The 23,266-nt window shown below is 35.4% G+C and overlaps 1 protein-coding gene and 1 non-coding gene across 3 annotated transcripts in view; both read left to right on the top strand.

Annotated features, from left to right (window-relative positions):
- Positions 1 to 23,266, top strand: part of HTR2C (5-hydroxytryptamine receptor 2C) — a 324,015-nt gene that overhangs the window by 217,534 nt on the left and 83,215 nt on the right. The gene's annotated exons all lie outside the window — the stretch shown is intronic.
- Positions 19,862 to 19,971, top strand: MIR448 (microRNA mir-448). The gene has a single exon (NR_106422.1). It is a non-coding gene; the product is annotated as a microRNA mir-448 (primary transcript).

A 23,266-nucleotide genomic window follows, 5' to 3' on the forward strand; every position in this document is an offset into this window, starting at 1 on the left:
AGGATTTGTGGAGGTGGTTACACCTAAGCTACTGATATTCTGTCTCAAACTTAGGTTTTTCTAGTCTCAAAGTCCACACTTATTCCACTGTATCACATTTATAGTACAGGCTGTACTATGCCGAACTAACAGCTAAATGTGGCTGAACAATAAGTTTCTTAATCTAATAATAATATGCTTCTATTTCTCATAAGGTTGTTGAGATGACAAGAATGAAAATCATTAAGAAATAGTCCTCTCCAAGATGATGTAATGCTAAAATTGCATATGATTACTTTGTTTCTGCAAAATGTTGCAATAGCCAAGAGACTTTAAAGTGATCAAAAGAAATAAAATAAAAATTAAAAACCCTTCAGCTTTAGTATATGGATTCTGGAGTAAGATACTGTTATCTACTTTTTAAGAAGGATTAAACAACATTTTTAAAAACATTTCAAATGAATGCTTACACCAGAAGACTGTAGAATGCTGAACAATTATCAGTGATCTTAAGTGGCAAGTAAGCTAGTCTTTTCCCCCATAGCATCCTGTGTTAGTGGTCCATTTAACACCTTCAGCTAGTATTTCCAGGGACTTGTTACAGGGACATAAATTTCAAGCAGAAAACAATTCAAAAACTATTGAAGTCCTTGGTCTGGTGTCTGCTTCCTCTACATTCTTTCCCTAGGCAATACAACCACTTTCATTTTTTATGCTACCATTTGTTGATGACACCCAGATCTAAAATCCAGGCCACAGGCTTTTTCCAGACTTTCCCTTCAAGTGTTATGAAGATTTTTTATGCCAAGAGGAAGGCTTATCTTCGGTGAAAAAGTATGTCAAAGAAAAAGGAAACCGGTCATTGTCCTGGGAACGAAATATAAAAGTTGAGAGTTAGGTATATAGCCAAATAGTTCATTTAATCTGCAGGAAAGAAGCAGAACAGAAACTAGGCTCTGCCATAGGTACAAATGGATTAAATGAAGCTTTTTTTGTATTATGTTTATGCCGGTGTTTCCCATGGGGTGCCATGATTGTTCTATTTTACTCTGTAGCCATTTTTTCTTGCCCTTTTTGCTTTTGTTTCTGCGTGCCTGATTCTCAAACTTTGACATATGACCAATCTGTTTCTCAGGCTGTAGACATACACCTTCATTCCTTGGCTAATCTTTTTTCTTCCTTCACCAGAACTGAGGCCCTTCTCTTGTGATAGAGTGCCAGAGTCAATCCATTATTACAACTCTGCACCTGTCTCCACCCCCCTTTTTTTTTTTGCCATTTCCTGACTTCAATTTTAATTGTGAAGCAAGATTTTATTTCTTTTAAATTTTAAATTTTTGTGGGTACATTGTAGGTTTGTAGATATATATATACACCATATATATTGTATATGGTGTATATATATACACACCATATATACACCATATATATACATTCCATATATATACCATATATATACACACCATATATATACCATATATATAAACCATATATATACCATATATACACCATATATTCACCATATATATACACCATATATACACCATATATATACCATATATATACACCATATATTACCATATATATCATATATACACACCATATATACCATATATATACCATATATACCATATATATACCATATATACAATATATACCATATATATACCATATATACACCATATATACAATATATATACACAATATATACACTATATATACACCATGTATATACCATATATATACACCATATATATACCATATATATACATCATATATATACCATATATACACCATATATATACACCATACATATACCATATATACACCATATATATACCATATATATACCATATATACACCATATATATACCATATATATACCATATATATACCATATATGCACCATATATATACCATATATATACCATATATATACCATATATACCATATATACACCATATATACACCATATATACACCATATATATACCATATATATACATCATATATATACCATACATATACATCATATATATACCATATATATACACCATATATATACACACCATATATACACCATATATATACCATATATATACACCATATATATACACCATATATATACCGTATATATACCATATATATACACCATATATATACCGTATATATACCATATATATACACCATATATATATATGCCATATATACACACCATATGTATACCATATGTATACGATATATACACCATATACACACCATACATATACCATATATACACCATATAAATACCACATATATACACCATATATATACCATATATATACACCATATATATACCATATATACCATACATATACCATATATATACACCATACATATATACGCCATATATATACACCATATATACCATATATATACACCATATATATACACCATGTATATACAACATATATATACACCATATATATCACATATATACCATATATATACCATATATACACCATATATATACCATATATATACCATATATATCATATATATCATATATATCATATATACACCATATATATACACCATATATATACCATATATATAGCATATATATACCATATATATACACTATATATACCATATATATACACCATATATATACACACCATATAGATATATACACCATATATATACACACCATATATACACACCATATATATACATACTGTATATATATACACCATATATATACACCACATATATACACCATATATATACACCACATATATACACCATATTTATACCTTATATATACCATATATACCATATATATCATATATATCATATATATCATATATACAATATATATATCATATATATCATATATACACTATATATATCATATATATCATATATACACCATATATATACCATATACATAGCATATATATACCATATATACACTATATATGCCATATATATACCATATATATACACCACATATATACACCATATATACACACCATATAGATATATACACCATATATATACACACCATATATACACCGTATATATACACCATATATATACACCACATATATATACCGTATATATACCGTATATATACCATGTATATACACCATATATATACCATATATACACACACCATATATATACCATATATACACCATATGTATATACCATATATACACTGTATGTATATACCATATATATACCATATGTATACCATATGTATATACCATATATACACCATATGTATACTGTATGTATATACCATATATACCATATATACACCATATATATACCATATATACACCATATATATACCATATACACACCATATATATACCATATACACACCATATATACCATATATACACACCATATATATACCATATATACACACCATATATATACCATATATATACACCATATATATACCATATATATGCACCATATATATACCATATATATACACACCATATATATACCATATATATACACACCATATATATACCATATATATACACACCATATATATACCATATATATACACACCATATATATACCATATATATACACACCATATATATACCATATATACCCACCATATATATACCATATATACACCATATATATACCATATATATACACCATATATATACACCATATATACACCATATATATATACCATATATATACCATATATACCATATATACACACCATATATATACCATATATACACACCATATATATACACCATATATATGTACACCATATATATACACCATATATATGTACACCATATATATACACCATATATATGTACACCATATATATACACCATATATATGTACACCATATATATATACCATATATATGTACACCATATATATATACCATATATATATATTTATGGTACATAAGATATTTTGATACAGACATACAATGCCTAATAATGACATCTAGGTAAATGGGGTATCCATTACCTTAAATATGTATCCTTTCTTTGTGTTACAAACAATCCAATTACATTCTTAGTTGTAGTTTATGTATTCATTTTTTTTTTGAGACGGAGTCTCACTCTGTCACCAAGCTGGAGTGCAGTAGTGCGATCTTCGCTCACTGCAACCTCTGCCTCCAGAGTTCATGCGATTCTCCTGCCTCAGCCTCCCCAGTAGCTGGGACTACAGGCGCATACTACCACGCCCAGCTAATTTTTGTATTTTTAGTAGAGACGGGGTTTCACCATGTTGGCCAGGATGGTCTCGATCTCTTGACCTCATGATCCGCCCGCCTCGGCCTCCCAAAGTGCTGGGATTACAGGCGTGAGCCACCGCGCCCGCCCCATTCTTAGTTATTTTTAAACGTACAATATAAAATTGTTGACTATAGTCACCCTGTTGTGCTGTCAAATACTAGATCTTATTCATTCTTCCTAACTACATTATTGAAACTATTAAACATCCCCACTTCTCTCTCCCCTCCCCCAAACCCACTACGCTTCCCAGCCTCTGGTAACTGTCATTTTACCCTGTCTCCATGAGTTCAATTGTTTTAATTTTTTTAGCTCCCATTTATAAGCGAGAACATGTGAAGTTTGTTTTTCTGTGCAAGGCTTATTTTGCATAACACAATTACCCCCAGTTCCATCCATGTTGTTGCAAATGGCAGGATCTCTTTTTTTTATGGCTGAATATACTGCATTGTGTATATGTACATTTTCTTTCTTCATTCATCTGCTGATTGACACTTAGGTTACTTCCAAGTCTTACCTGTTGTGAACAGTGGTGCAACAAATATGGGAGTGCAGATATCTCTTCGATATACTGATTTCCCTTATTTTGGGTATCTACTCAGCAGTGGGATTGCTGGATCATATGGTAGCTCAATTTTTAGCTTTTGGAGGAACTTCCAAATTGTTCCCATAGTGGTTATATTCATTTACATTTCCACCAACAGTGTACCAGGCTTCCGTTTTCTCCACATCCTCGCCAGTGTTTGTTATTGCCTGTCTTTTAGATGTAAGGCATTTTAACCGGGGTGAGATGATACCTTACTGTAGTTTTGATTTGCATTTTTCTGATGATCAATGATGGTGAGCCCCTTTTTGTATGACCGTTTGCCATTCATGTGTCTTCTTTGGAGAAGTATCTATTCAAATCTTTTGCCCATTGTTCGATTATTTTACTAGATTTTTCCTATAGAGTTTTTTGAGCTCCTTATACATTCTGCTTATTAATGCCTTGTCAGATGGGTAGTTTGAAAATATTTTCTCCCAACCTGTGGCCACCACCACTGGGACTGTACTAGGTCAGACCTGAGGCCAACACAGAAATGGGTCTGCCCAGGTCCTGCAATGACCACTGCCTGGCTACTGTCTATGTTTGCTCACGGCCCAAGGGCTCCACAATTTTTTGATGACAAATCCAGCCAGGCCTGTGTCCTTCCCTTCAGGGTGGTGAGTTTCCCTGGCCCTGGGCAGGCCTGGAGTTGCTGTCTGGGAGCCAGGGTCTGGAGTTGGTTACCTTAGGAATCTACCTGGTGCTCTAGTCTATTGCAGCTGAGCTGACACCCAAGCTACGGGACAAAGTTCTTCCCATTCTTCCCTTCCCTTTCCTCCAGCAGAGGAATCACTTCCCATGGCCGCCACCACCCCATGCACGTGACGAGTACTGCCTAGCTACCCCTAGCAATCACTCAAGGCCCATGGGGCTCTTCAGTCAGCTTATGGTAAATGCTGCCAGTCCAGTGCCTTTTTTTTTTTTTTTTTGACAGAGTTTCGCTCTTGTCACCCAGGCTGGAGTGCAGTGGCGTGATCTCAGGTCACTGCAACCTCTGCCTCCTGGGTTCAAGCGATTCTCCTGCCTCAGCCTCCCGAGTAGCCGGGCTTACAGGCGCCCGCCACCACGCCTGGCTAATTTTTGTGTTTTTAGTAGAGACAGGGTTTCACCGTGTTGGCCAGGCTGGTCTCGAGCTCCTGACCTCAGGTGATCTGCCCACCTCAGCCTCCCAATCCAGTGCCTTTTCATTCAGGCCAGTGGGCTCCACTCTGGCTCAAGGAAGGTCCAGAAATGCTGTCCAAAACCAAGGCCTGGAACCGGGGACCCCAAGAGCCCACTTGGTGCTCTGCCCTACTGTCACCAAGCTGTTACCCAAGCTACAAGACAAAATCCCCTTTACTGTTCCCTCTCCTTTCCTCAATCAGAAAGAGTCTCTCTCCATGACCATCACAGCTGGGAATGTGCTGGGTCACATCTGAAGCCAGCAGGGCTCTGAGTCTCACCCAAGGCCCATGGCAAATTCTGCTTGGCTACCACTGCTGATTATTCAGGGACCAAAGGTTCTTTAGTCAGGAGGTGATGAGTTCTTCCAGGACTTGGTCCTGCCCTTCAAGGCAGTGGGTTCTCTTCTGGCCTAGGTGTGTTAAGAAATGTTATCCAAAAGTAAAACCTGGAATGAGGGCATCAGGACTCTGCCTGGTATCCTATTCTACTGTGGCGGAGCTGGTATCCACATTGCAGGACAAAGTCCTCAATCCTCTCCCCTTTTCTCTCCTCAAGCTGAGGGAAGGAGTCTCTCCCAGAGCTGTGAGCTGTGGTGTCAGGGATTAGGGGAGGGGTGATGCAAACATTCCCTTGGCCACGCCAGCTGATATCTCACTAGGTCTCATGCACCCCAAGTGCACTGGCTCCAAGCCCAGCACAGCACCAGGACTTGCCTCATAGCCTAGACTGCCTTTCAAGTTTATTTAGGACCCGGGGGGCACTTTTGCCCATGGTGGTGGGGCTTGCCAGACAGAACTCAGGTTCTGACCACTGGGATGGACAATTTGCCTCTAGCTAGGGCTCATCTAAATGCTCTCTCAGTGGGCGCTGGCTGATTTCTGCCCCATGTTGCTTACCAGCACTGAGTTCCAATGCAAAGTCCCACAGTCACTGCATTTTCCCTCCAACAAGCATACAGATTCTTTCTCTGCACCATGTGACCACTGCCAGAGGATGGGGCAGTGGTGGTGGTGTAGGCAATTCAAGACTGTCTTTCCTACCCTCTTCAGTGCCTCTTTCCTTAATACGATGTTAAAACCAGGTACTGTGATCGCTCACCTGATTTTTCTTTGTATGAAGGTGCTTTTTTTGTGTGTGGATAGTTGTTCAATTTGGTGTTCCTGTGAGTGGGGGACAATTGCTGGAGACTTCTATTCAGCCATCTTGCTCCACCTCCCTGAAGCAAATAAAAAAGCTTTAGAAAAATTTGTACCCCTCACACCAAAGTGATTAAATGATAGTGATAGTCCACCTAAAATGTATAGTTTCTGATTTTTAAAACCAGTTTATATATTTTATATTTCATTACATAAATGTACACCAATAAAATGGCCAAAAATGATATAGTAAGGCTAATTATGTCATTGAATGGCCAATTGTGTTCTTTGAAGGCTTGGAGTTCTTGAAGTTCCAAGTAAGCCTCTGAGCTGGTGTGATTTGAGGGGCATTGCTAAAGTTGTCTTTCCCGCATCAGGCAAAATGTCTTGCTATCACCTGTCACTCTTTATAGTCCCAATAATAGTAATTTAACTTTAATTCGAAGTGCCTAATTAAAATATAAGCACTATTAATGGGAGAAAGAGGTTTGAAGTAAAGAAAGGGCCCAAAGGCCAGTCTTTTTTTTTTCATGGTTTCCCTCAGACCCCACCCAATACGTTTTTTTGGAAGATTAACATGCTGATGTTTATAGAATGCTGTAAAGTCTTCGTATAACAAAAGAGATCTACATACTCCAATGGCAATAGTAATACAGTATAATGTTCAAAGAACATATAGATGTCACATATGTGGAATATTCCTATCAGGGAAACCCTTACATATTCCCTCTGTTACCTTTACATGGCATTTCTTCTTCTATTATTCCTGGCAATATCTGCCTTAGTGAAAAGACAGGGGTCAAGTCAATATGTTCCCATTGCACGCACTCGTTACAAAGATTTAATTCGCTGATAAACATGTTAGCATATTAAATCTGCAGCTTGCCTACCAAGAGTAAATGTTTTGTGTGAGTGTTTATCTAAATGCATAGTCTGAAAAGAAGATAGGGGGCAAGTTATTGCAGGAAAATTCTTCGTGGGAAACTATTGCCTTCTGATGAGCTACTATCTGTTCCCAGCATGTGCTTTCATTAGTCATCCATTAACAACCACCAGTTCATCTCCTAAACATTCAGGGTTCCTCATGGTAAAATAACTGTTTCTTCCTAGTGTCACCTTTTTCCTACTGTGCTATGCAGCCATAATTTTTGAGATTTTTTTAAATTTTTATTTTTAAGTTCTGGGGTACATGTGCAGGATGTGCAGGTTTGCTACATAGGTAAACATCTGCCATGGTGGTTTGCTGCACCTATCAACCCATCACCTAGGTATTAAGCCCAGCATGTTTTAGCTATTTTTCCTAAAGCTCTCTCTCCCCCCACCCACCCCCCACAACAGGACCCAGTGTGTGTTGTTCCCTCCCTGTGTCCATGTAATCTTATTGTTCAGCTCCCATTTTTAATCTTGCTACCTTCTCTTCTGCTCCCTTACTATTCTATGAGTGATTATCTACCTACCTAAATTGTTTTTCAGTAGAAAGAAAGCATTATGTAGAGTGGCAGCCATCCCAAAACTCTGTGGTTACTCCCAACTTTTTCCCCACCCTCTACATGGGTTATACACTTAACAACCCAACATTATGGAAACCAGGCTATATTCCATGAAGACACCCTCCAGTAGCTCAGACAGAGCAAGAATGTTTAAGCAGAATAATGAAAAGGCTATCTTGGGCCGGGCTCGGTGGCTTACACCTATAATCCCAGGACTTTGGGAGGCCGAGGTGGGTGGATCACTTGAGGTCAGGAGTTCAAGACCAGCCTGGCCAACATGGTGAAACCCCATCTCTACTAAAAATACGAAAATTAGCCGGGCGTGGTGGTGAGCCCTGTAATCCCAGCTACTTGGGATGCTGAGGCAGGAGAATTGCTTGAACCCAAGAGGTGGAGGTTACAGTGACCCAAGATTGCGCCACTGCACTCCAGCCTGGGCGACAGAGTGAGACTCCATCTCAAAAGAAAACAAACAAACAAACAAACAAACAAAAAAAAACAAAAAAACAAGGCTATCTTGTTAAACCCAAATAACCTGGTAGTGAATTGAAGTAGCTGATAGTAATTTTCAGTTTTCCTCTGAGTAATACCAGTTTATAAATTGAATTATTATGGTAAATAGTGGATATTTTGTCAAGTAAAAATAAAAATATAAAATAGTATAATAAACATTTGCATGTATTTACCAGACAAGTGGCCCTTTAATATTTACATTTACGATTAATTTTTAAAAATATAACATAGACTTATGAAGTAGAAAAGGACTTTACAGTTTTGTCTAATTAAATTATTTGCACTCATAAAAATAGTCATGCCACCCCACTTATAAATATCTACCCCCGCAATAAAATCCTTATATACAACCAAAATATATTTCACAATGTCCTTTATTAATGCATAACACTTAAAAGTCTTCCCTTGATGATTAAATAATGTCAAAAACAGACTTAAAACAAGGATTTGGAAATTTTTGATAACAATTTAGTGGGGGCGATCCATCAATAACTTCATAAATTGCTTCCAGAGTAGGATAACACAGTTGAACCACAAATCCTGTTCCCATCTTGGAGTCTCACTCAGACAGTTGAATTCAAATTCACAAGTCTAAAGTACCAAGATACAGTCCAAATTGGAGTACTTGGAGAGTCCAAGAAAGCTGTTTGTGATGTCACATGAGGTGTCTTCAATAGTGTTGATATTCAATCCTGAGAGAAGATGTAACCCAGGTGAAGATTTTAATGTAGAGGAATCTGGAACTGAGGTGAGATCCGGAAAGCCAAATGTAGGTACTCTGCTACCAGACAGAAGTAAATTTCGTCTCTGGTCAGACAACGATCTCTTTCTGTAGCAAGGACGCTGTAACAGCTAGGCTTTAGGAACCTAAGCAGTGAGACCAGCTGCTAAACAGCCCGGCCACAGAGGGCAAGAGTCATTTGAGAAGAGCTTCTTATATACTACTAGGTCTTCTCTCATTGGTTGAGAGTCTGGGTGGGGCTGATTATGTCAATAATCAGGTGAATTGTGATATCATAGACCATGTAAGTACTGACATATATGTTATTATATTAACCAAGCTATGTTGTACATTACAGAGTACAAGGGCAGATTGTAATGTCATAAAGTTTACAGTGTACCAGGAGATATAAACAGAAAATTACAATACAATATATATGCTAGGATACAGATATATGTAAGGTACTGAGAGAAGACATAGCAAGGAGTAATTAACTCTGTGTGTGGAGGTTTAGAAAGGGCTTCCCAGATAAAGTACTGTCTCAGCTGGGTCTTTAATTATGGGTAGGCATTTGCCTGTGTGTACAGGAAGGAGGTTTGAAAAAGGGGTATATTACAGATGTCGTTCTAGGCAAGACAGACAAAAGTATACAAAAGCACAGAAAAATGAAAGGGAAAAAATAGCTAGAGATGAGGCTGGAGTAGAAAGCATATCTCAGACCTCAAAGTAACCTAATTCTTCATGACATAGTATGACCTTTTTACTCAAGTTTTATTCTTAATGAAATGAGGAAATATTTGTGTAAGAATACTTACAAGTCATCACCAATGTTGTATTTCCCTAAAAGCTACAGAACATAATCTATTAAAATCCTATAGATTTACTTTAATAATGCAATGCTGTCATCATAAGGACTTTCCTGTGAAGTCATGGAACCTAAAACTATAATTTGTATACATCTATCCAGTGTTAACAATTTGTAGGTCATCAGACCAGGAAGGAGGTTTGGAAAGTTAGTAGCAAGTCAAAATGTGACTTCAGTACTACTAAGAAAATAGGGTGATATTAGATAATCAACATTTATAATGTTATGGAATTATTAATAGAATATCAAAATATTGATGAAACATAAATTGTCCCGATCCAAACTGGAACCATGCATTATTCAAATTATTTACTGAAAGAAAACCTGTGTTCACCTACCAAGTTTCACAGAACATCTATCAAGTTTCACAGAACATCTAATATACAGTATATATATTATAGTATATATAGTAATATTCTATAGTATATATCATATATACTATAGAATATATATTATAATATTATATACTATATATCATACAGTATATATCATATATACTATATTATATATTATAGTATATATCATATATACTATATTATATATTATAGTATATATGATATATACTATATTATATATTATAGTATATATCATATATACTATATTATATATTATAGTATATATACATATAATACTTTATACATAGTCTATTGTATATCATATAATAAATGGCATTCTGCTTTATAAGCATTTCTTTTCCCTCCTAAAATATAATTTTATTCATCCTCAACAGGTTTTCCTAGGAATATTGAGTAAAGTGACTTTTCTGTACCTCTTTCATTTTTCTCTGCTTTTACTTGTCAGCATCTCTTTATTTCAATCTATTTGATCACAGGTTTTCAAAATCAATGTATTATGTTTAGAAGGGCTGAAGTGTTATTTGGATGATGACTAGAAAGAGATACTGCTACTTCTAACAAATAGGCACACCTTTCTTTTTGATCCTTTCCTTCAACCCCAGGCCACAACTAAAACTGCTTCTTTTGAATTACCTTCAAGTAACAGAGTATGTAAACGTGGTGGAGACTGTTCTTAAAATCTTGTGCAAATCCTGTAAAACCAAACAGAAAAAGATCTAAAGTCCTACCAGAAATTAATGAGCACTGAATACATGGTAGAATTTTGAAGCATTTGTAAAAACTATGTTGAAGGAACTAGAGTTAGAAACAGTACCAAAGTTCTGCCTCCTAAGCCAGGATGAGGACATGGTAAAAGAATATCTTGATGACCTCCAACCAACGTTCCTAAATTATTGATAAATTAAGGAAGCTGGAGGATGAGAAAATCTGTAAATCTGTATTAACCTAAGAAATTGTCAGAGGAGAAAGTATAGTATATAGATACAGTGTATGTCAAATAAGGCAGCAATAAATATTTTTAAAAGCAAAACCATCTGGCAAATTTAGAAACCATATGACTTTTATGGCTACTCTTAGAATTTGCCAAAGATTAAGAATTGCCCCTCCTCTGTGATCAATTTTCTGCTTCTCAATGTAAAGTCCTTCCTTCCAGCTTTTCAACACTTTTATTCACAAATATCATTCTATGACATCATTACTGATCTCCTTGACATTTTCGACAAATCTCTTGCTTCCTCCAAACTTCACTCTCTTCCCTCTCCAGCCTGCTTTGAAAAAGCTTATCTCATAAGCTTGAAGAGAATTAAGTATATCATACACAGTACTCCCAGAACATCATCTGTACTGCCTCTGTCATAGAATTTACAATGATGTACTGAAATTTGCTTGCATGTCTGTCTCTCTACTACACAGTAAATTCCTACTTACTAATATATAAAAATTCAAATGAAATATAATACAAATTGTATGACCAGCATGGAATCACAACTTTGAAGATGAGAGATGATAGATAGATAGATAGATAGATAGATAGATAGATAGATAGATAGATAGATAGATAGATATTCAAATCCAAATGACCAACCGCATCACTTTGGGCATTTAATATTGCCAAATCTCAGTTTGTTTGTTTGTTTGTTTCTTTTTGGTTTTAATCTGTAACTACTTTATAAGGTTGTTGTGAGGAGTAAACGAGATAATGTAAAGTTTCCCAGAAAAAAAAAATACTTAACTTATGCTAGTTTCATTCATCTCATGATTTTAGGGGTTGTTCAATATATTATGAAATATATAAATATGGTACTGCAGTAGGTTAAACACCGTAAACTATAGTTCATCCTGGTAGAAGCTGAAAATCATTTAATAAACTTCAATGTATATTTATAATAAATACATTTCAAATATGAAAATAGGAAGGCCATCCCTTACTATATTACAAAGTAACAACCAGTATAATTATAATAATGTGTGGCTATAGGATTAGGAAGATTAAGCATAAAAAAATTACAGCAATAAGTCCTACTATGAGTGATAAATGAAGCATCATAATCAATGATAAAAGAAAACATGTTAGATAAATTCAGCTTCTCATCTCATCTCACATACAAAAGTAAATTCTGGGAAGATGAAAATGACGATTTAAAACCTATTCAAATAAAAACAAGAATAATAGAATAGAATATTTATCCAACTATGTATTTATCCAGCATCTAAGATTAAAAAAAAATAGATGATTACACAAATGAGAAGACTGACAGATTTGCATGTAAATATAAAATGTTTATCTATGATAACCTTTGTTAATGTGAAGTGGATTGGGATTAAATAATTGCAGCAAACATAAACATAAGCAAAATTAAAAGATAAAGACTGGCATAAAATATTTGAGACAATTTTTAATAAGTTAGAATATTATATCATAAAATGTGTCTGTAGGTTTTTTTTAGGACAGTGTATAATGCACCTCCTATATACTGGAAAATGAATAGAAATGTAATATTTACATATTCTCATTTATAATTCTTTTCAAAACCACCATTCTCTACATTACTCTAAATTAGTAATATGCTTTCATTGTACAGAATTTTCTACACATGCAATTTCTAAACTCTGTGAGATTATAGAAGTATAAAATGTGTTCATAACACAAAACTTACATTGGAGGCATCAGCAAAAATGGCTAAGTACTTTCAAAATTCTCTCCTTCATAAAAGCAGTAAGAAAATTTACAGAAATTCTCTGAATCAACTATTTCGGGACTTTGAAAATTAACTAAATGCTTGCAGCAACCCAGAATGTGTTTGTTTAAGAAAATGGCTGAATGTTGTTAAGAATAGCAATCTCCGTGACATTTTAACTTGTCCTATTCCCATTCCCCCTTCAAGTGCCATGGTAGCCTTAAAAACCAACATCCTGCAATCATGTTGAAAACCTGCAGCCTGGCAGCTACTGGATGGGGGAAGGGAAGGGGTAGAATGAGGTTGCAGCTCCTTTAGAGCCTCATTTCCAGAGAATTTTCATTATTTGACTTGTCTGGTAGTTCCCTGGAAGCATTAACACCAATCCTTCAAAAACTACCAAAAACCAAAAATGGGAAGAATATTTCCCAATTCTGTTTGTGAGGCCAATATTATCCTGATGCCAAAATCAAACAAGGACATCACAAGAAAACTACAGACCAAAACCCCTTACAAACATAGATGAAAAAAATCCTGAGCAAATTACTAGCAAACTGAATCCAGCAGTATATAAGAAAGATTGAACACTGTGACAATGGTGTTATCTCAGAAATGCAAGGTTGTTTCAACATATGAAAATAAATCATTATAATACACTATATTAATAGAGTGAAAAACATAAACTACCTGATTACTTAAATGGACACCCAAAGAAACCATTTGAGAAAATCCAATACACTTTCATGGTAAAACAACAAACTAGGAATAGAAGGGAACTTCCACAACCTGATCAAGAGCTTTGTGAAAAGTGAGGCTTTGTGTAAAGTGAAGGACACACGTATATGAGTTTGTTGTGTTTATTTGATTAGAGAACCTTCACTACTACTGAAAATAGAGGATCTCAGTATCTAATGAAATTAAACTTCAGGTGTTCAAGTTCCTCATGAAATTTTCTTAGTGGTTTGAGTGAATTGCTTTTTAAATCCTTCTCTCTTTCAAATAGTAATGTCTTTCATGAAAGCTAATGACTATCCTTATCAATATGCTTATTCTATGCAGCTAAAGCAGATACCTTTTGTGTGCCTGGATTATTTTTTCAATTGTACCCTAATATACATAGCATTTGCTCTATCCCTGATAACTTCAAGCAACAGCATTGAACATAAGAATAAATCATCTCCATCAATGAATACATCCACCACATCTCAGCTTCACCCTTCCTAGCTCTCTAGGTCAGAGGTCAGCTAACCACAGCCCGTGGGCCAAATCCTGCTGGCTGCCTCTTTGGTAAAAACAGGCATACTAGAATAAAACCACATCCATTATTTCAAAGATTGTCTATGGCTGATTTCATCCTGCAATAGTAGAGTTGAGTAGTTGCAATGGAGATTGTATTGCCCACAAAGACTAAAATAGATACTATTTGGCCCTTTACAGAAAATGTTTGCTGTTGTTTGGCCTAAGATGCAGTGTTTTTATTTGTTTGTTTTGTTTTATGTGTGTATTTATTTATTTATTTTGCTTTGGCTTTCTTCTCTTAATTGCTGCAATTTTTTAAATGCCCTTTCTACTCCAATGTGCATTTATTTGCCCAATTTATTATTTAACTAATTTTTGACCACATAATACTCCTCACTATATTATAAAACCATGAGAACAAGTATAATTTTACCTTCTGAATCATTATCTCCTTCTGCCCAGTAGATTTTAACAACTAAATATTTATTAAATACATAAATAAATGCTATATGGGTAAAACACTTCAAATTTATTTTGGAATAACAAAGAGAATAAATTTATTAAATACTCCAGTTCTCCTAAAACCCATTTCAATATTGTTCTAATCATACTAGCAAGTTGAATAATTTACTACTCTGAAAATGACATTTCTGTTATTAAATATAGTAGTTACTGTCAACTGAAATAAATGCATATATTTAGAAAAGGAGAGAAAAAAATTTATTTCTTATAAAGGGTTACAGCATTTGGAAGGAGGAGGTGTGGGGGTAGGAGCTTTATGATGAACAGGTTAGCTAAACATACATATTCAACAGATTACAGGATGATCTGTGAATATTCATGAAAGGGGTTGTGACACATGCATATTGAATACACATGCATATAACATATGACCCATGTTTACTTTGGGATGAAGACTTAACTTTTACATGTATTACAGTTAGGCCCTCTATATCAAAAGGTCTTTTTAGGACATGAAGGTGCACAAGTGCACAATCTCCATAAGCCAGCCAGAACCAGTTCATAGTCAGTGGTCTTATCTGGAGAAAGCTAATGAAATCAGTCTCTTGTCCAGTCAGAGCTGTAGTTATAGCTTGTGGAACACGGGCTGAGGATCAGCCTAGTCAGCAGCTGGTGGAACTGAAAATTGTTTTAATATCACTTGTTTTGAGACCAGTGCTTGTTTAGCTGCTAGAGAAAAAGAAAATCCTTGTGACAGTTAGAACATAGTTTATTCTTTAAGTGCAGGAATGTGTGATTTAACCTTTGCCTGGCATGTCCTTAGATAATGTTTATAATCTAATATCTTATTGTCACATAGAGTCTGTTCTGTCAGCCTTATAATCTCTATTTTAACATTAATGCTGGTCAGTTGTTCTGTCCAAACCACAAAATGGAGGGGGTGTAACAAGGTGTGTCTGACCTTCCATTCTGTCATGGCTGGGAACTCAGTTTTAAGGATTTTCTGGGTTCCCCTTTGCCAAGAGAGGGTCTGTTCTTTCAGTGGGGGGCATAGGATTTTATTTTTTAATTTTTAAATTTTTAACTTTGTTTTCTTTGGGGTACATAGTAGATATATAAATATTATAAAATATAAATAAATATTATGGGGTACATGAAATGTTTTGATACAGGAATGGAATGTATAATAGTCACATCATGAAGAAGGGGGTAGGATTATTTTTTTAGTTTACATTACTTTAATATTGGACCCCTGAAACACACTGTCCTTTGTTTAAAAAAGTAAATTTGAAAAACTTTTAGGGAAATCTTAAAAAATGGCAATAATTTAATTTTAAACCACAATTTATCAGTCATACATACATGACTGATATATAGAGAACACAACTTTATATATACAGTGTTTAGCTATTGATATGGTTTGGCTGTGTCCCCACCCAAATCTCAACTTGAATTGTATCTCCCAGAATTCCCACGTGTTATGGGAGGGACCCAGGGGGAGGTAATTGAATCATGGGGCCCAGTCTTTCTTGTGATAGTGAATAAGTCTCATGAGATCTCATGAGTTTATTAGGGGTTTCCGCTTTTGCTTCTTCCTCATTTTCTCTTGCTGCTGCCATGTAAGAAGTGCCTTTTGCCTCCTGTCATGATTCTGAGGCCTCCCCAGCCATGTAGAACTATAAGTCCAATTCAACCTCTTTTACTTCCCAGTCTCGGGTATGTCTTTAGCGGTAGCATGAAAACGGACTAACACAGCTGTGAAGTTGTATATCAATATCACTTTCTGGTTCCCCCTTAGAACCCTCAGGAGTTTCTCTTTTCTGTCAATTAATATTTCACAGTCACTTTTAATCTATTATCATTATTCTGTTTGAATAATCTATTATCATTGAACTGTTTGAATAGAGAATCAATTAAAAGCATAGCACAGTAAAACGTGGGGATGTTTTGCAACTTGGGCATATGAAAAGTAGTGAATAAGAATCATTTTCAACCTATGATATGAAAGAAGGGAGATCCTGGGGGCATCCATAGTCAAACACTTGGTTGTACACTTGGAGATGTTTTTTCAAGCCTTGGATTATTACTAACAGTAAACAAGAAATTCACTAACTAGAGAAAGCAGATATGAGTACGTACAGACTATCAGATCACAAACAGCAGTTAGTAAGGTGATCTAACTAAAAGCTGTAGATGGTGTCTCTTTGAACTAATGCTACCTTGAGCGGTCTAAAAGCATGATTGCTACATGATGCTTTAAGAAATCTGCCTAGTACCTGACAGCATATTGTTCATACTAGTATCTGTAGCTGTAAATTTAGATTTTAATAATTGTTTGGTACATATTAATATATAATTTTAAGATAAAAAGGAAATTGATTTTATAGGTTATATCCTATATCTTTGGCTTAAAATATATTGTAGAAAATAATGTATCCCATCAAATTCCATGGTAAATTAGTGAGTCACAGCGAAAGTTAGAAACACTGGCCTACAACTTTTAATGATTAATTACTTGGCCATGAATAAGCCATACATTATTTAGATGTATATTTAATTTTAAAGAAATCTGCATTTTAATATTTCTGAATATGTCATTAGTTATTAAGAAGGTTACTATAAAAAGCAGTATTCAGAAATATATTTTACAGTTTACTTTAGTTCTTAGTGAACATTAGAATGATAGCATGGCCATGCTGTTTATCACTGAAGCACCTAGGAGAGTTAGCAAATGTTAATCCTGCTAGTGTCATCAAGACTAAACAAATTATAAAGACTAAATATCCTTTTTTTTTTTTTTTTTTTTGAGATGGAGTCTCACTCTGTCTCTGAGGCTGGAGTGCAGTGGCACGATTTTGGCTTACTGCAACCTCCGCCTCCCAGGTTCAAGCGATTCTCCTACCTCAGCCTCCCAAGTAGCTGGGCTTACAGGCACGCAACATCACCCCCAGCTAATTTTTGTATTTTTAGTAGAGATGGGGTTTCGCCATGTTGGCCAGGCTGGTCTCGAACTCCTGACCTCAGGTGATCCACCCACTTTGGCCTCCTAAAGTGCTGGGATTATAGGCGTGAGCCAACGTGCCTGGCAAGATTAAATATACTTTTAAAAAATTATATTTTTTTCTATTGACTTAGAAATCACTCTACATTAATGACATAGTCAAAGAGATTTTACTTTTGTTCTCTTGTAAATAAAACACCAGATTAAAGGTATGCTTAATGTGATAAAGTAAAGCCAAAATCCAAACCAGAAAATCTAGAGTCATAAAGATAAAGCCACAATTATATCTTATTCTCTTACCTACTCATTTCTTTTTCCCCACTACTGAGAGGATAGAGTCACATAGTACAAATCAGCAGAAGTCCTCATTATTATATTCTTGCTTAGGCAAGAATTCATGATTCCTTCTTTGTCCTTATCCCTTTTCCACCACTCAAGATCCATACAATAGAAGAAATAGAGAATCATTTAATAAAGTTGTCTTCCATTCAACTCTGAAGAAAATATCGACAGAGAAATGGAAGTCTTTTCCATGTACTCATAGGTAAAGTCTTGAGATCAGCTTGAAAGGAAGTAGCTCAACTGGAAATTGCATAAAAAATTCCAGGAAAGATGGGTTGTGAGACTATCTCAGAAGAGAAAATCTAGCGTTTGTTTGTTTGTTTGTTTGTTTGAAGATATTGTAGATCGTACTGAACCTCTCAGGTGTCAGGTCCTGATGAAATTGTAGGCTCACAAAATTTTGCAGATAGGAAAGTTCTTGGTGCTGAGAGACTTGAGATGAGCAAGTACATAATGCAGAATTTGCTAAGCTAAATGAACAGGGCTGATTGAATTTGTCCTTAGCTAAGTTTCTTTATTTTGTAATGTGGTGGTCACATTGCAGAGCCCCAGAGCCTAGGATCTCATGATGCTTCTAGGCCTGTGTTTTTGGCAACTAACTTGTGATACATCTGGGATAGCTTTGGCAAAAAGTGTGTGCAGCCCATCTGGGGTCTTCCAGCCATAGAATTCCTCTACTGTCATATAAGAAGTCTGTTTATATGATTTAGAAGCAGGTAATACAGGTTGACTAAATTGGAAGTGGAGCTGGGCAGTGTTTGTAACCCAGAAAATATCTTGGTACCTATAAGTGTCAGGAGATTTTTCTCCTTTTATTTAATTGGTGGGAAATGATATTTTTGAGATAAGGGGTTTAAGTTCAAGTAAGAGATGAGTTATTGGTTAACAAGCTTTTGGATCATTTAGGCTATTTGTAATCACAACCAGTTCATCAGGAAAAGACCACCAGGCCAGAAGAGGCTTTCATGACAGCATTTACACAGAGAAGCATCAATCAATGTCAAGCCTTTCAGCAGAAACTGGAACTTCATGGTGCAGCAGTTCATCTTCGCATGGGCCGGGAGGTTGAACATCCTGCATAGTGCTGCCAGGAAATCCCTATTTCATATAAGAGGGGGCTGGCTGGTTGCATATGTAGGATGTCCCATCTCCCAGCCCACTTCGTCATGACAGACACCAGAAACACCACTCTGCTTCACTGAAGAACAATAAAATCTGCGTGTCGTGGAAACACAGATGCTAGAGCTGCATCACTAGAAAGGCATTCTGACAAATGTATTTAGAGGAGGGTAGAGTACTGACTGCTATGACCTTGGCTCATAAGAGGCAGTGGGTATGTGAGTGGATCTTTAAGCTCAGGGCCAGTAGATCTGCATTAAACCATATTAGCAGCAACACTGGCCACACAGATAATGCCTCCAGAATTGTGCCACCTACTCTCAGAGCTACACCGAATTAGGGAGATTTAATAGTTGGGCATATTTATTTAGGCTAGCCAGAGCCAAATACCTAGAGGTAGAGAGAATCTAATTCTTAATTATAGAAAAAAACAAAGATTATATCCTGAAAAGCAGCCTAGAATTTCAAGTCTGAGGGTCAAGGTAAGATAGTAAATTTAAAAATGTGTCTCAAAGTCAGAAGAAGGATATTTAGGAGGAGTATTCCAGAGAAGAACTAACAATTCTAAATTGAGCAGAAACAGTCTATTACACTTTGAGGCAAGAATCAAGTTACAAGGAAGTAGGTGTGATTGCAAAGGGAGAAAGTTAGTGGCATGTCCCTACAAATATTTCAGAGATATAATTTCTGTCAGCTGCAGTATCCAATCATATCCAGGGAATTCTGTCAAAAGCAAGGTGATAGGAAATATCGAGAGCAGGGCCCAGCTCTTAAAAACATAGGGCAGGATTAAAAGTAATGCAAAATCCAGCCAATCCTAGCGGCCCTTCTACTTCTGGATTGGTACAGGAAGGATATAATCTCAGAATAGAAATAAGCCATTTAAATGGAATATATTTAGCTTTATAAATAATTGGCTGTTATACATAATTTTCCATTTTCACTTTAGACTGCTGAAATTTCACTATGGATCTTCATATGAAAATGACTAATCTGTAGGAGATGCTACTGGCAGAGAATCAATTCTGTCAACAGCACAAACTTGAGTTGTATCCTGGGATGCTATCGAGTTTTCCACTGACTTTAAATTAGGGTCAAGTTAAACAGGCCATCTCCAAAGACTTTGGGGTTCTAAAAAATGTTGATTTGCTATGCATTCGAATCTGGGATGAGTTTCTAGTCAACTATCCTGGCTTTGGCATTCTTCACAGTGGACGGTAAGTGGGCCAATCTTAGGCTGAAAAACAGGCTTATTTAGGGTTTGGGATTTAGAGCATTTATATCTCTTTATTTTCCTCAGCAGCACAGACTCTCCATTGGAATTAGGGGCTTAGTGAATAGTTCGAAAAACGTATGGTTTCATATACAAGGATCCCAAAGTTCCATGCAAATGTATGAGCATACTGTTATGTATAATACCCAGATAATTTCTGTAGAGTCTATAGAGATATCACCTCTTTGATCACTGATAATTGATAATGTGTGGCTTCTACCTTTAATTCTTAGTCAATCTGTTGAGAGGTTTATCAGTTTTATTGATCTAGTCCCAATAAAGTGCAGCATTTTATTTCATTGAATTCTCAATATTATAGTATTGCCTAAATTTTATTGATTTCTGCTTTTATATTTATTTATTTCTTCTGGTACTTGGATTTCATTTTTCCTTTTTTGCCTAGCACTTTAATTTTGGAAGCTTAGATCATGGATTTGAGTTTTCTTTTCTAAAATAAACCATTAACGTTAGAAAATTCCCTTTGAGTACTACTTTAGCACCATCAGACAAATTTTAGTATGTTTTATTTTCATTTTAATTTACTTCAAATTATTTTTTAACTTCATTTGCCTTTTCCTTTTGAAAGATGAATTATTTAGAATTGTGTTATTTAATTTGCAAATATTTGAACATTTTCAAGATATCTGTTTTATTTGTTTTCAGGTTAATTTTGTTATACTCAGACAACACACGTTGTTTGATTGCAACCATTTTAATTTCTTCAGGTATATTTTATGAGCCAGAATATGGTCTTTCCTGGTCAGTTTTCCATAGTTCTTGAAAAGAATGTGTACTTTCCTGTTGTCAGGTGGTATGTTTTATCAATGTCAATTAGGTCAAGTTTGTTGGTAATGCTGTTCAGTTCTTTTACCTCAGTGATAATTTTCTGTATGCTTTTCTGTCAATTAACTGAGGAAGGGGTGTTGAAATCTTGAAGTGTAATTGTAATTCTACTTTTGATTTCTTCTTTCTGCTCTACCATTGTTGTGCTTCATGAATTTTGAAGCCCTGTTATTATATTTTAAATGTTATTATATTTTAAATGTATTATAAACGTTTAGGACTGTTATATTCCCTCGATGAATTGACAACTTTATCATTATAAAATGGTCTGTGTTACCTCTGGTGATATCCAATGATCTGCAATTTACTTTATCTGTTATTAATATAAAAATTCTAGCATTTGTTTAATGAGTATTTGCACAGTATATCTTTTATCCATACTTTTATTATACAGGTTGAGCATCTCTAGTCCCAAAATCTGAAATCTGAAATAATCCAAAATCACAAACTTTTTTTTTTTTTTTGAGACAGGGTTTTTCTTTGTTGCCCAGTCTGGAGGGCCATGGCACAATCATGCAGCCTCAACCTCCTAGGCTCAGGTGATCCTCCTGCCTCAGCCTCCTGAGTAGCTGGGACCACAGGTGTATGCCACCATGCTGGGCTAAGTTTTTAAAGTATTTGTAGAGACAGGATCTCCCTATGTTTCCCAGGCTGGTCTCCTGGGTTCAAGTGATCCTCCCACCTCAGCCTCCCAAAGTGCTGAGATTACAGGCATGAGCCACCATGACCAGCCAAAATACAAAACTTTTTGAACACCTATATGGTGCCACAAGTAGAAAATTTCTCAGCTGACCTCATGTGACTGGTCACAGTCAAAATGCCATCAAAACTTTGTTTCATGCACAAAATTATTTGCAATGTTGCATAAAATTAACTTCAGGCCAAAAAATAAATGAATTTCATGTGTAGACTTGAGTTCCATCCCCAACATGTCTTATTATGTATATGCAAATATTCCAAAATATCAAAATGTCCAAAATCTGAGACTCTTCTAATCCCAGGCATTTCAGATAAAGGATGCTCAGCTTGTACAACTATCTATATTATTAAATTTAAATTTGTAGAGTTTCTTATAGACAGCATATAATTGTGTCTTGTTTATTTTTATTCTCAATTTTAATCCAAAATCGCTGTCTCTTTCCTTGAATTGGTGTGTTTATACCATTTAGATTTAATGCAATTACTGATTTGTTTGGACTTATGTCTACCGTGGTTTGTTTTCTATT

This window comes from Gorilla gorilla, chromosome X (genome assembly GCF_029281585.2).
Source record: "Gorilla gorilla gorilla isolate KB3781 chromosome X, NHGRI_mGorGor1-v2.1_pri, whole genome shotgun sequence".
Classification (NCBI taxonomy): domain Eukaryota; kingdom Metazoa; phylum Chordata; class Mammalia; order Primates; family Hominidae; genus Gorilla; species Gorilla gorilla.